At 39.2% G+C, this 15864-nt stretch overlaps 1 protein-coding gene and 1 long non-coding RNA gene across 8 annotated transcripts in view; one reads left to right on the plus strand and one right to left on the minus strand.

Annotated features, from left to right (window-relative positions):
• The window catches only part of LOC26536261 (unconventional myosin-VIIa), an 893412-nt gene that overhangs the window by 862400 nt on the left and 15148 nt on the right, over positions 1–15864 (plus strand). The window lies entirely within an intron of this gene.
• Positions 14125–15321, minus strand: LOC120322413. Its single transcript, XR_005562212.1, has 4 exons — positions 14962–15321; positions 14616–14698; positions 14309–14474; positions 14125–14216 (listed from the first exon to the last, which is right to left on the minus strand). It is a non-coding gene; the product is annotated as an uncharacterized LOC120322413 (long non-coding RNA).

The raw sequence follows: 15864 nt of genomic DNA on the forward strand, positions 1-15864 counted from the left end.
GGCCTCGGCCGCGGCTGCGTTTGATGACCACTACACTGGTCGGGCACAACACCTTCCGCAAGCGATGAGTGCGGCGCGAAATGCACATTGCGTTTGGCTATTTCCGCGCGCACACTAGCCTTGAATTCGACGATGAATTCATCGAAACTCTCACTCATTTCACTGCCAATTTCGTCGAAATCCAATTCCTTCACTTTGGCACTTTGCACTTTGCAGCTCATCAATCTGCTCCAGCCTCACCGTAAGAGTGTTCGTCGTATCCGCTTAGCGTCTCATTAGATAGCGACGTTTGTAGCCTCTGCAACCTGCTAAACAGCGCATTGGCTTTGCGCTTTAAAAAGGTCACCCTGTTTTTGTCACTTTCAGCGGGCATAGCAACAAATCGCTTTCAATTCGGTTCAGCGGGAAGATGAGCCCAAACTAAATGCCGAAAATGCAAGCGGAGTCAATGCACGTAACGATATATGTAGCAATGTATGTATGTATATATGTAATGCTAGCTCGCTTAAACACAACCACTATCACCGAAATCACCACTCACTTGTCCAACCGGTTGCGATTTAATGTATTAATATTTATTTATAAACGGGATAAGTGCATTAATTAATGCATGCAAACTAACACTATCACGTCGGGGTCACCAATGTTTAGCTATTGAGCTTTTTCAATAGCTGTTGCGAATAATAATTAGCCGAAGAAAGTTTGTTTATTTTCCGATACTGTTTATTTTGTGAATTGTTTACGGCAGCTAGGGCCGACAAAGAGCGATAGCAAATGCATAAGTTGAGTCTTTGCCGAAAAACGAAGAAGTGACAAATGGCGGGACAGACAGCCGAAATGCAGCGCCCAAGTTCAACGTAGGTAGATAACAAAGAGAACAAGGAATGAGCGCCGTACAGATAAATGCGTGCGAGAACAGCGATTTGCACTATGGGCATCGCAACTGCTACCACTGACTACTTCGGCTTACAATATTAAGAGTATGAGATTAGTCTACTGCACAGTTTTGGCAGCTGCATGACCCAACAATCTCTATTCGTTTTTATTTTTTTTATTGATTTTTTTTTTTATTTTGTTTGTTTTTGTTTTATTGTGCCAAGCTTTTTTTTTCTTGTTTGTTACCAATAAAAGAACATTGAAGTGGTGTGTTTTTTTATGGTGTAATTGTTATTTAGTGTTTTTCTTATTTCTATGGGGTTGATTTATTTAATTGCATCATTGAAAGAAAAAGGTTTCTATTGCTTAAAGGGAGAAAATATGATTGGCACATGTTAATATTAATTTCTTTAAGTGTAGTCGTCAATGTATACGTTACATTATAGTGCTTTAAATTACCATGTTAGAATTTGGATAAGAATCAAAAGAGTAATTGACAAAATAGGCAAATCAATCGGCGCGAGCGGTTGATAAGCCTTAACTCAGGTAGCTGGATCCTGGCTACATAACTACATAATTGCAATTTAGTAACTTGAAGTTTTAGTTTTGTGTTCGTTATATATATAATATTTTATTTTTTAATTTTGCTCACCCACTGTTGGTTCTCGAAGAAGGCTTTCTTGTCGATGCAGTGTTGGGGTTTATTAGTAAGAAAACTTCAAACTATAAATGCACTATTTAGTTTTTTTTCACAAGTGATAATTAAAATATAGGATTAGGTATTTCATTTTTTTATGCATTTTTTTCATTTCATTTTTTTTATATTGTCATGATTAATTATTTTTATTTTTGATTTGAAGTATTTTATTTTTGGCATTGGCAACGAAACTTTCTTTTTCTTTCAGTGTACGATTTTACATTGGGTTGGCCAGCTTGTATTTCTTTTTTTCTCTTATTTTACTTATCACCTGCACACACTCACATCCCTATCAAATGCTTTTGTTTTATGTAATATGTAATATGTTTAACTTCATTTAATTTTTGGGTTTTTAGGCACTGAAGGTATTTTAATCTGTTTTTGTTTTACACTAGTTTTGTAAGGGTTTTTATTTCTATGTAGGTTTTCTGTCGGTTTTTTCCTGCTACCTCCGAACAAATTGTCGCCAGCAGAGGTAGCTGACTCCAGCCGAACTTTTGGGTCTGCGTGGAAGAGTTTAAAATTCAGCTTCCTTTCCTCGGGTAACCAGTGATTTTCTTCTTTAGTGGAATCGATCGACCTGGCGATTTCTCGCTGTGTAGTCGACGATAAAAATTACGCGCGTGACCTTGCCGACACGGCAATCCACAGGCATTTATTAATTGCCTTTTCTTTGTGGCTGTTTAATCTTGATGCTGCAATAAAAGCTGGATTAAAGTTGGGAGCACATGTGATTGTACTCTCCAGTTCTTTTTTCTTGATTTGCCTTTTTGCTAGGTCTTATCTCTGCTGGGACTGAACTTATCAGCTTGACGATCGTCGTATGAAAAGATCGAAGCTAGATGCTGGGGATCCGAAGAACCATTATCCGAATCAATATTCACCAGCTGGTCAATTGCCATTTAGATGACGTTGCCAGATAAGGTTCCGATAATTATTATCGCTAATAACTAAGGCGCGAATTTCGGTGATTTAAAAAAAAATCTTAATATATGGGGACATTACATTGAACCAAATTATTTATTCTATGACTCGAACCACCTGGCTGAAACTAGAAAATCGCTTTAGAGGCGATGGCATTAAGACTGCGTGGCGAATGCGTAAATTGTTCGCATTTGTCTCTAGCGTGGTATCATTCATGTCGACATGTCCGATCTCCGTCAAAGGCCAGTCAACTTGACTGCGTATTAGCCACTCCGGCCTTGCCTCTGCAAGTCGAAGTCCGTTAGCTCACTCAAAGGCAGTCCTCTTGTCTCACAGTCTCACTAATACGAACATATCTCCATTAAGATGGTGAAGAGTGATCCAAAATAAAGGCGATCCTGTTAGCGAGGCAAGTCTTCCATTTATTGACGTCCAATGCCAATGCATACAAATTGTAGCATCCGTCCAATTGAATGTCTGGATGTGAAGGTCCTTTAGCCACTTCACCACCTTGATGGCCAGTACTGCACCACTCAGCTCCGTTGTAGGTATGGTCAAAGGTTTCGTGAAGCTGAGCTGAAACCATGAATCCAGGAGAATAATGACTCCAGCGCTAAATATTGTGTAACGTGCACGCTTATGATGATTTGGCAGCTCCGTTCAGTAACGGTTCTGGCCGTGCTTTGGGGCTGCATTCTCATATGCGTTACGTGAATAATTCTCGTAGACAGTAAGGTAGATACGAGACAGCTAAATCAGGTGGTTTGTTTTCTTAAAATGCATTATAACTTACTAAGCAGATGGAAGGTGTTCTTGCTATTCCTTAGACCCCAACCGCAAATTTCTATCGATTTGCCAAAAATGTTTTTGACACGTGTTACGCATTTTAAGTGCACCGAGTTCTTAAATATACCGCACGATCGTCAAATTCCAAAGTCGCTGTTTCACGACACTGCGGCCTATCATGTGGTCATATCCCCCTAGTTTGCTGGCAAATATTTGGTATATTTCTAACCTTAGACAGGGTGGCCGGTCGATTTCTGGAACTGTTTGCAGTGGTATTGGAGCTGTGGGCTACACGAATTCTTTGTACTGTACTTCTAGTATTGGTTCCACTTGGGGCTGCCCTACTCTCCGAACTTTGAGGCATGGAACACTCCTGCTTACATATCGGACACGCTGTTCTGTAATAACCGCTGAAATAAACAAGATGGATGGTACTTGTGTTTACAAGCAGTTTCAATAAATTCGGTTTCGGTATTCGTGACGTTGCATACAGTGCAAATAAGCTCATTTGCATTGTTTGCTGCCACATTTCAGTTTTCAATAGTGTGTCCCAACGACATCGCTAGGCTTGGGTGTTTTATTTAGCATTTCAATAAAAAATAATTTGCCTAATATTTATACCCGCTACTCGTAGAGTAAAAGGGTATACTAGAGTCGTTGAAAAGTATGTAACAGGCAGAAGGAAGCGTTTCCGACCATATAAAGTATATATATTCTTGATCAGGATCAATGGCCAAGTCAATTTGTCCAAGTCCGTCCGTATGAACGCTGAGATCTCAGGAACTAAAAAAAGCTATAAAGGTGAGATTAAGCATACAGATCCCTAAGACATAGAAGCAGCACAAGTTTGTCGATTCATGTTGCCACGTCCACTCTAACCCCCACAAACCGCCCAAACCCACACTTTTGAAAAATGTTTCGAAATTTTTTCATTTTTGTATTGGTCTTGTAAATTTATATCGATTTGCCAAAACACTTTTTGCCATGCCCATTCTAACGCCCACAAATCGCCCAAAGACAAATCGCACAAATCGCGTTGAAGACGCTTCTTTGCACTTCCACTAGCTGAGTAACGGGTATCAGATAATAGGGGAACTCGACTATAGCGTTCTCTCTTGATTTATTTTCAAAAATTAGTTATATTTAATAGGGGACCACTCACACGTCAAAACCTTTATATGAAAACGTCGTCTTACAAAAACCTGAGTCTACAAAAAAAAATAAGGGAGTTGTTAATACCACAATAGAAGAGGAAGAATTAAAATCTGATCAACTTAAGCTATCTTAATTCATTTTTTTAAATAAAAAATATATTGTATTTAATAAGGGTAGGATTGAATGACAAAAAAAAAATGTTATTCAAACAAAACTATATTTTTTATTAGCTGGTCTGGAACTAACTAAGAAATATTTTCGGAAGCTAATAAAATAATGTTGGTGGGTAAGAACTGATTTAAGGGAAAAGGGAATTATAATAAGGGTGTGGTGGAAGGTGTGGGGCTTGCTCTGTGGTTCGGTCTTATAACCTTCGGATATTTAGTCCTTTCGACAAGCTTCTTTGATCTTCCTTGTGCCGCTTTGGTTCGCCAAGTTGGGCGCCAAATTATTATGTAACGTGCACGTTCGCGATGATTTGGCAGCTCCTCTGTCTACTCATCGGTTCCGGCCGTGCTCAAAGAAATTGGTGTGCGTCGTTGGGGCTGCAGTATTAAAACATTAAAACATATCATTCGGCTATGCCGTACTCACAAATCAGCTCCTTTCCTTCGTTGTCGACAGGCCTGCAGAATACGGGATGCTGTGTACTTCAGAAATAAGATTACAGGCAACATATAGTAAACTACATATGCCTCCTTTTAGAGTTACTTGTGCAGAGATGATTAGGTGTATTTCACCTGAGAGATTATAATGGAGCGGTGATAAAGTTGATTCGGACTACATTCTACCGGCGAAGTCGAAGAGGTTGTTGATATAGTGGGACTTTAGTGCATCAATTTCTTTCTCAGGCCATGCGATGCTAGATTTGGAGTTTATGCCGAGAGGAGGTATCGATGAGGTAGCAGCGCATGTCTGGCAGTTCAAAAACGAGGTGGCCTTCAACTCAGCCCAGCTTTTGTGTTACGCATATTGCGTGCACCGAGTTCTTGAAAATAACGCACGATCGTCAAATTCCGGAGGCTCTGTTTAACGACACTGCGGCCTCATCATGTGTTCGAATTTCAGTCGAGGTAGTTTTTTAATGGTCTTTAAAGAGATTTACATAGGTGCCGGTTTTGTCACCGCGGTTTTGTGGCAGTCGCAGCCACGGAGCAAGCGTTGCTTCTCATTGACCGATGCCTACTGCTTTACGATACACCGCAGGTGGCGCGTCTAGCTTCTGCCGCAACTTCTGATAGGACGTGCATGTGGCACGTGGCCCAGGTCACAAATGTTGTGCGGCTAAGTTCAGCTTAAGGTTTAAAATCTGTGGGCTTCACCAAAAAGAACAAACAACTAGGATGACCGTGACCGTGCTGCAAGCGTTCGCCAATTATTTTCACTAGTATCTGAAATCGACCAACTTGATTTTTTGGAACACAGATATTATACGTCTCAAGTCGCCAAAGTCAAAGTGAAAAGACAACAAAGTCTGCGAAGTTGTCTCTGGTTAAGCCAACTCTGCAGGGATGATTTGAAAGGAGTTCGGGATAAATATCAATTACCTGGACCTGCCAACCTACCTAACTATCTTTGGACAGGGCTGCCAGATCGCTCGCCGGAGACTAGGGGCGGCGGGTGATTTAAATGTAAATAAGTTTTACGATCTCAAATACTTGCGCCCTCACAACTTATATTGTCGATCCTAAGCAAGCTGTCCCGAAAAGCTTGCCACCTGTAATGTGCAATCCTTTTACTTTTTTTTTTTTATTCTTCCTAGCTGAGCAGCCAGGGCCATGACAGAGCTCGGCAGTGTGCACTTTAGCATTTGCTCTAATTAGCTCGACGTATGGGGCGGGGTTCTTGCTTACTCTATAATTTATGGGAGCACCTTTTCCCAATACTTTAAGTGGACGGTTTCAAATGAACAAAAATCAACAGGATATGTATAAAAAAATGAAATAAATATTTTAAGTCCCAATAAAAAGATATATACCGGATTATTGACAGAAACATTCGGTTCCGATTGACCCTAGGGTATGAGATGTTAATTTTACCCTATTCTACACCCTCCCTACCTTAACAACACCGGAGATAATATATGGGTTGTCCCATAAGCTAACGTTAAGGTAGGTACTATTTATGTTCTAGGATCGGCTGGTGCTCAGCGACAGACCCACAAGAAAAAAAATTAAACCTTCATTTCAATTATATAATGATTATTATAATTATAATTAAAAGATAAAAAAAATGAAGTTTAAACTGAACTGAGCTTCCTTAATAATAATCATAATAAAGGATAAACAAAATTAAAGAAAAACAAGAGTGAACGCTATAGTCGAGTTCCCCGACTATCTGTCTTAAACACAGTTTTTGGCGGTTTGTAGGCGTTATAGTGGGCGTGGCAGATCGTTTTTTGGCAAATCGATAGAAATTTACAAGACCAATATAAAAATGAAAAAATATCAAAACATTTTTCAAAAGTGTGGGCGTATCAGCTTTGGGCGGTTTGAGGGCGTTAGAGGGGGCGTGGCAAAAAGTTTTTTGGTAAATCGATAGAAAATTACAAGACTTATACAAAAATGAAAAAATTTCAAAACATTTTTAAAAAGTGTGGGCGTGGCAGTTTTGGGCGTTTTGTGGGTGTTAGAGTGGGCGTGGCAAAAAGTTTTTTTGTAAATAGATAGAAAATTACAAGACTAATACAAGCATGAAAAAATTTCAAAACATTTTTTAAAAGTGTGGGCGTGGCAGTTTTGGGCGGTTTGTGGGCGTTAGAGGGGGCGTGGCAACATGAATCGACAAACTTGCGCTGCTTCTATGTCCCTGGAGTTTGTATGCTTTATCTCAACTTTCTAGCTTTTGTAGTTCCCCAGATCGGCTCGGCTATTGATCCTGATCAAAAATATATATAGTAACATATCCATTCTACACCCACAACTCCCCAAATCACACTTTCACATTAATGTCTAAGTACAAAACCACACATACTATTGTAACAACTCACACGCACACATTAATGTCTAGACAGACGGACAGACGGACAGACGGACATGGTCATATCGACTCGGCTATTGGTCCTGATCAAGAATATATATACTTTATATGGTCGGAAACCCTTCCTTCTGCCTGTTACATACTTTTCAACGAATCTAGTATACCCTTTTACTCTACGAGTAACGGGTATATGAAATTCAGAAATAGACCTTCTGGTCGGCAATTTATGCTTCCCTCACTGGTCTCACTGGCCTCAATGGTTTTTTTTTTTTTTTTTGAAATATAATATTCTTCTAGGTTCCACCTGTAATTTTACGTCTTTTATGCCGTTAGCCGTTTGGATGACTCCAGAACATTTTCGAAATTGAGGGCTGTTTCTAAGAGCAGCAGCAGTTTCATTTCCCACACAGCTGATCGTGGCGCCTGAATCCAACTAAAATCTAGTCTCACTATCTGTTATAAAAATGTAAGAGGCTTGTGTAGTAAGCTAACTATTTTGTATTCTAATAGCCTTTCCTTTGCATCCCATATTATTGTGTTTACAGAGACTTAGTTAAATCCGGAGATACTTAACTGCGAAGTTTTCCCTGGTATGTAAACAGTATACAGGCATGATCGTCCCTCCAGGCGGGGAGGTGGAGTCCTAATTGCAGTTAGGTCTACCCTCACGTCAGAGGAGGTACTTTTTGATGAGTTCCGTAACTTAGAATTCTTATGCGTAAAGCTGTCATTTTCTGATAGCTATGTTTATATTACGTGCTCGTACATTCCGCCGTCTTTGTCCGCTATCCAATCCCTTTCAAACAGACTGTCCGATAGGGACCAACTAGTTGTTCTAGGTGACTTTAATATACCAGGCACTAAGTGGTCCACAGAAGAACAGTCGAATATTCTCCTGCCTATAGCACAGCATGACTTTATTGACGGCTTGCTTGACATATCGTTATCGCAAGATAATTATATTCGAAATTCTCTTGGTCGTTTGTTGGATCTATGTTTTGTTACAAGTCCTGAAAGTGTGTTTCTGACTAGAGTAGCACCTCTTAGTCAACCAGAAGATCCATACCATCCAACTTTCGAGGTGACAATCGACACAGGTACCGTAATAAAAGAGAGAGGCAAGATAAGTCAACCAAACGAATTCATAGTTTTCGTTAGGCAAACTTTCGGAGGCTAAATATTTATATATCTGCCTTTAATTGGTCCGATCTATATTCGTGCAACACAATGCCCGATGCCATAGATATTTTTTATACTGCAATTAAATCATTTTTCAACTCTTGTGTTCCGATGTACTATCCGTCTACCTCTAACAAACCTTCTTGGTTTAATAAAGAGTTGACACATCTAAGAAATGTTAAGTTGTTATTTTTAAAAGTTATTTTTTAAATATGTAAGTGCTCGGTTAAATTTTACCGTGCTTAACGCTCAGTGTAAGTGAAGAATTATTTAAATATAATTATTTAATATAATGTATAAGAATTATTTAAACCGTTGTAAGTTCCAGTTCGCACAAGATCCCAAACAGTTTTATAATTTCGTTAACACTAAGCGCAAAACAACCAGTTACCCTTCCTCGCTATTTTTTGAAAATACTTCGGTAACATCGGATCAGGCAATAGCCGATCTATTTGCCAAGTTTTTTCAAACCACATATTCTACGTTACCCCATTCCGAACGGCCTTACTCTTACGCGGTATCAAAGTCAAATTTAATATTCTGTCCCACTTTAAAAGAAAGCTCACTGCTTTATGACCTTCTTCTTTAAGCCTGTCTACTCGCCAGGTCCCGACGGAATTCCTGGCTGTGTGCTTAGATTCTGTGCGGAAGCCTTGTGCAAACCTCTACTAAAACTGTTTAACTTATCCCTGGAATCTTCACAGTTCCCCCAAATATGGAAGGAGTCCTTTGTGATCCCTCTCCATAAAAAAGGGTGCACATCGGATGCAAGCAATTACAGAGGAACCTCCAAATTGTCTGCTATCCCTAAGTTTTTTGAAAACATTATCACTCCTCATTCGCAGCACCTTTGTATTTGATTTTAAGTTATCTGAATGGCAGGACGCAACGGGTCCTCTTTAAAAATTCTCTTTCTTGTATTCTCCGAGTCACATCCGGCGTCCCACAAGGGAGCCACCTAGGTCCGCTCTTTTTTACCTTATTTATTAACGACCTTCCCTTAATAATAAATCATTCGCGTGTACTACGGTACGCTGATGATGTAAAATTTTGCTTGCAATATAAGGACATTTCTCGCCATTTGGGCTAGATTGCTTTAAAACCTGGTGCCGTGATAACGTATTAAACTTAAATGGCTCTAAGTGTAAAGTTATGACCTTTTATCGTGCCAACTTAATGAACGCAAATTACACTTTAAGTGGGTGCTCTTTGGACGGAATAACACATGTTGATGATCTTGGTGTTCTTCTGGACCCTAAACTTAAATTTTCAGACCATATTTCGTCTATTGTCAATGAGACCAGGTGTGTGCTTGGTTTTATAAAACGGTGGTCAACGGAATTTGATGATCCTTACATGACCAAAACCTTATTTATTTCTCTAGTCCGTCCGAACTTCTTACTTTTTGCCTTACGGCGCCTTAATTGGGATGCAAACATTAGATTACCCCCTTATTCAAGTAGATTAATGTTAATTAACTTACCCTCCTTAGCTAACCGTAGAACGATGTTTGGAACAGTCTTTATTTTTAACCTTAATCGTGGTGAATTGGATAGTCCCGACTTGCTTAGTCGGCTAAACTTCACTGTTCCAAGCAGATTTACTAGAAATTACGTACCTCTAATTTTAAATCATTGTAGATCTAACTATGAGATGCATGATCCCTACAGAGTATTATGTTCTGACTATAATAGATTCTATCCTATTATCTCTAATTCTGACTCTCTGCCGTTTTTAAAGAGATTAATACTAACGTACTTAACGAATTCTTAGATCTTACTACTATATACAAATATTTACTGTCTTCTATATCGCGTCTATCTTCCCGCGATTCGAGCCGTACGATACACGGCAGCGCCCCTCGGTCGGTTGGGCGGGAGGTGTGACCGTGGGACTCGCCCGTACAAAAAAAAAAAAAAAAAAACGTTTTCTTAGCCCCACAACCGTAAAAAAAGATGTCCCGGCCTTTCGCAATTCAGCAGCACATCAATCGCTTGTGTTGAATGGCGGTAACATTCTCGGGAACCTGTTCATCAACTTCAGTTGCAAGTTCTGCTATACGCGGACGCGCTTTGAATTTGAACTTGATTGACTGTGTTCGCAAATTTTTATGGAATTGCTCCTGAGTACGGATTTCCTCACGAAGACTGGCTAAGTTTGTTATGCCCATGTGCATAAGCTCATAACGAAGGGAAGATTTTCAATTATGAATAAGAATTCGTACGAGTGAACGTTCAGAAATTTCCTTGCTAAGTCGGCCTACCAATCTCTCTACAGCGAATTGGAAATCCTCAAAAGATTCCTGATCACCCTGTTTTCGAGAATTGATTAATTCCCAGACTTTAATATCGTCTTCGATATCTTCAAACTTTTTACGAAACTCATTACAGAATGTTTCCCAATAAAAATTTGGGTTTGAGCGGTGGAAGCGCCAGAATCAACCATTGCCCCTTCCCGAGAACCATAAGTGTAGATTATCGCATAGAAGCTGATAGTCTCTAATAAAGTTCTGGACTGCCAAAAAACGATTTCGGTAGAAAAAGTCCTGTGCTGACATGCCCTTCCAACTGCAATCAAATTTAATCCTCCAGCTTTAAATAACGCCTGCATCTTTATCCAAAGAGATTTTAGAAGTGTTTCTGTTTATATCTTGTGTATTGCTTAAACCATTAAACCGGCGACAGACCCACAAGAAAAAAATTAAACCTTCATTTAAATTATATAATAATTATTATAATTATAATTAAAAGACTAAAAAAAATTAAGTTTAAGCTGAGTTAAGCTTCTTAAATAATAATCATTATCCTTCATAAACAAAATTAAAGAAAAAAAAATATAAGTAAATCATAGTATTTTAAATAATGAAAAATATAAGAAATAATGCATGGTTTAAGTTAAAAAAAATAAAACAAATTATGATCGACCATTAAATAAAAATAATAAAAAAAAATTGGGGAAAATTAAATAAAACTCACTCACCCTGCGACCCCGTCGTTGAGCTCAATGACCGCTGAAAATCTTTATAACATAGAGGATCATTTTGTTTGACCATGAGTTTAAATTTAAACACAAAAAAATTATAAACTATTACCTAATTAGCTCTTGATCATTCCTTATTTCATTTTATAAAATTTAAGTTAATAAAAAATAATTTACTTTAAGTTTTAAGTATTTCAATTCAAAAAAGGAAATTTAAGAGAAAGCATTTAAATTAGTGGCATTCGGACACAGCGTCCGAATTATTGCAACAATGGAAATTTTTATATCATTTCTTCTTATACGTCTGATCCAGTTTGGTTCGCAGAACGAAACTTTGTGAAGACCAAGCACATTTTTCGATAAATTTCTTTATATTCAATAAAGAGTTGGCATCGCTATCTTCCTTGGAGACGGTTCGGAAATTTTCAATATACATTTAATTGGCAGACGTCAAATTTTTATTCCAGCTTATTGGTCGAAATACTTCGAAGACATAGCGAAAAAGGTAGAGCAAATTAACCAAAGCAGCGCTCAAACAACCAAATCAGCGAATAATTATGTACGTCCGCAGCACTGCGAACAGCGCAGTTGCAAATAACTCAAACGAGGTTTGCCATGACGTCACAAAATTGCCAAAATCTTGTGTGCCAATTTGGGGTGGGATTTTTTTCTGCTTTAAACATGCATAAATTTTCTCCAAACAATATAAGAAGGCACTGGCACTAAATAGGCACTGAAATAAAATTTTGTTATAAATTGTTCATAAGAAATAATCAAATTCATAGAAATTAATTTATGCGTATGTTTGCCGGTTTTGAACTGATATTATTATATTTAAAATGTATTTTTATACATTAACTTCAGTATATAATATTTTCAGCAAAATATATAAATTTATATCACGCACTTGACTTGAACTTATTTGGTAGGCTGCTGTTCTTCGAGTAAGCTGTACTCAGACTAGGCCGTGGCATATATCAAAGCCAATCATGCGACAACGGCAAGTGCACAAACGATGCGCTAGCTTAGTTAAGGTGACCAAATTCAAGATAAGCCACGCTTAAGCTAATTGCTTTCGGAACTAGCAAAAAGAGAAAAGAAACAAATGCCCCTGTAGGAAATTGGACACTACATACCGTTCCGCGAGAGCATTAGGAATCTCATTGTCCCAATTCAGGACCGTATGAACTCGCTTTGGTCGCGCGTAGTTGGGATCTGCCAATGAGAGCCCTCGAATATGATCCAAATACTGTGAATACCGTGAAGCTAAGATTTGGCAGGTAGGAAGTAACCGAATTGAGAACATATGCTTTATCAACCCCTAAACTTGGGTTAATAATACTTTAGGTTTCGAAATTTAGTGACAGCGCATGCGATTTGCTTAAGCAATTGATACATAATTTTTCCCTGCTCAGTATCTCCTATCTCCTGTAGCAGTCCAAAGCAAGAAAGCTTTCCCAACGACGCAGAATACGGTCGCCGTCGCAGTGGTAACAGGCGCTCCTGTGCATTATGTACTCGCACTCGTTTGCTTGTGTCGGTAGATCCTGGACCGATCATTAAAAAATTATTATGAACGGTGGCACCGCTTCCTTAATGGTGCTCCCAAGCGTTGTGGGTATCCTAGGGCAACTTCGATGCTACATAATGAGCCAACTAGTGCTGCGACTCCTCGGCGGCGGAATCCAGTTTATCCAAATTACTACGCGTTCCACCTGCTCCAGACGCTTCTTTAAATAAATCCTCGTTTTCCTCGATTGCGAATCCTTCTTAAAATTCTGCAACGTTTGCCTGAAAATTACCTAATTGCTCTAAAGTCGGAGCGTACGAATCAGATTTCATGATGACGAGTGTAAAAACAAACTTATCACCCCAAATAATCATATAATAGGGAAAATTCTTGTCCCTCACACAACTTGTTCACTTACTCAGCTTGCGCACAAGATTCCAACCAAAAGAAACCCCCAAAACAGAAGAGCGTCGCAAAGTTCCTGCTGCTGAGGCGCCTATGTATTGCCGTTTCTCTTTCCAGCTTTTCCCCGAGTCAATTTGCAAACTAAACGCGGCCACGATGTAGCGCGAAATCTGTTTACACACAAAAACTTTCGAATTTAAAGTTTAAAACATTTACATTTGTTGATTCCGCTCAAGGGCCACCATAAACAGTTGTGCCCTTGTAAATCGCTACCAAGAGGACATTGTAAGGAGGGTTCCCAGACAAGAGCAAACACAGGTCACATATATTTAAACTTTATAATTATTCACTGATTTATTTTAAAATATGGCTACCCTTCAGGACCAGTCCCTAAGGAATCCCTAGGTAGTTCCCAGGAATACTCGAGGAATCCCATGGAATATTCCATACAAATCGGCGGGGAAATTCCTGGGGAATATCGAAAAATATGTACAGTTTTTCCAAGGGAATACTAGAGGAATTCCCAGGTAATTCCTTTAGTACCTGTACCTGTAAATCGTAAAAAAAAAACTTAAAATGTTATTTAAATGTTAAATTCAATTTTTATTTTTTATTTTATTACATTAATTTTTTCCTTTTTTTCTCTGCATTGTTTTTTTACACATGCCAGTGCGTGGGCTAAGGCCTTATGCGCTGCCTGCTGACCTTCTAATGTGCTTATGCTATCTGTAAAAACAAAATATTTAAATAGAATATATTAATATCATGTAGTTTGGAATGCAATTAGGTTTGCTAATTTACCAATGCGAACTACTTACCGGTTTTATATATTTCACGTTGAAACATAGTTAAAACAAAATACCATTTGCCCCGTTCTACTATTGAATGTAAAACCAAAAGGAATGGGGGGAAAGGTGGAAAACGAAACCGAATATTCTGACAGGCCCGTGCTAGGGTATTTCCGACCACAATGATCCCTTGTAACTAGAATTACATAGGCAAATAATTAAACACGGACGCATTGGCGTTGCCTATAGCGACCGTTTATTTTCTTACACAATTTAAAATCCTTAAATCAACAAATATAAATTAAATATAAACTTAAATATATAAAAAATATCTCACCAATTATTAGAACGTTTTTTTCTCTACTCTGATTTTGTCTCCTCACATCTCTCCCTCTCATTTTCGGTCACTGCGCTGAACTACTTCAAAAAAAAAAACAAACATGAACTTCGAACATAGGCAGCGGCAGAGCCACAACATAATTCGGCTTGATTTCGGTGTTCGAAACTTTGCTAGAAAACGCCTTTGAGTTTTTTTTTTGTTTTTTCGAACTCTCGCGAAGAAAAATTCGGGTAAGAAATTTTTGGTACTGCAGGGTATGTACAGGTGTGTATGTAAATGTAAAATACCCTTCAGTATCAAAACACCGAAGTCAAGCCGAATTCGGTCGAAGTTGTCCCGCTACCTCATTTAACAATTATCACGAGTAGAAAATTTTAATACAAAAAAACGAATTTAATAATCGGAGACTTAATCCTTTATCACGAAGACGGCTGGGCGAGTTTGGCGGAATAACTGCCCAAAGCCACTCGGTGCTAATGTGCATCATTTCGGCGCGATAAACAGTGAATGGAAAACGCGAGCGACAGGCAAATTGTTAAATTTTTTTTATGACTTTGCAATTTGGTGCAGCTGAGAACAACAGCTGACAGTGCTGCCAACTTACGTCGGCAAGTGATCGGAGCTTAGTGGCGTTGCCAGACCATCGGCACTGCCAGGGCTGCTCCAACAGCCGGATCTCCCATAGCACTACCGGATCTCTCATCTGACCACTCGCCTTTGTTGATAAGCCTTCTTCAAAGCCCAGAAATTGCGGACCACCCCTACAGGCTGACGTCGCACAACACTAACTGGATGAAATACAGAAAGTATGTGAGTTCCCACATTGAGCTGACTCCCCAACTAAATATCGAAGCGGACATCGACTGCTCCACCGCCGCACTGGAAGAGGTACTCGTCACAGCAGCCAGGATCTCAACCCCTAAACGAAAGGATGGGGAATTTAAGAAGTTCATAACCAACCGGCAAATTGAACAGCTGGTTCTGGAAAAGAGGCGTCTGCGACGAGCGTGGCAAACCAGCAGATCGCCATGCTCAAAGCAACGTCTTACTGAAGCCACCCGCAATCTAAACCGGGCCCTGAAGCAAGAAGCTGAAAATGAACAACTTAAATATATTGGAAAACTCTCGCCAACTAGCACAAAGCATCCCTTGTGGAGGGCTCACCGAAATCTAAGCTCTCCAATTGAAACCGTCACCCCTATAAGGAATTCTTCAGGGAGCTGGGCCCGCAGCGACAAAGATAGAG

The sequence above is a fragment of the Drosophila yakuba genome, chromosome X (assembly GCF_016746365.2).
Source record: "Drosophila yakuba strain Tai18E2 chromosome X, Prin_Dyak_Tai18E2_2.1, whole genome shotgun sequence".
In the NCBI taxonomy this organism is placed as follows: domain Eukaryota; kingdom Metazoa; phylum Arthropoda; class Insecta; order Diptera; family Drosophilidae; genus Drosophila; species Drosophila yakuba.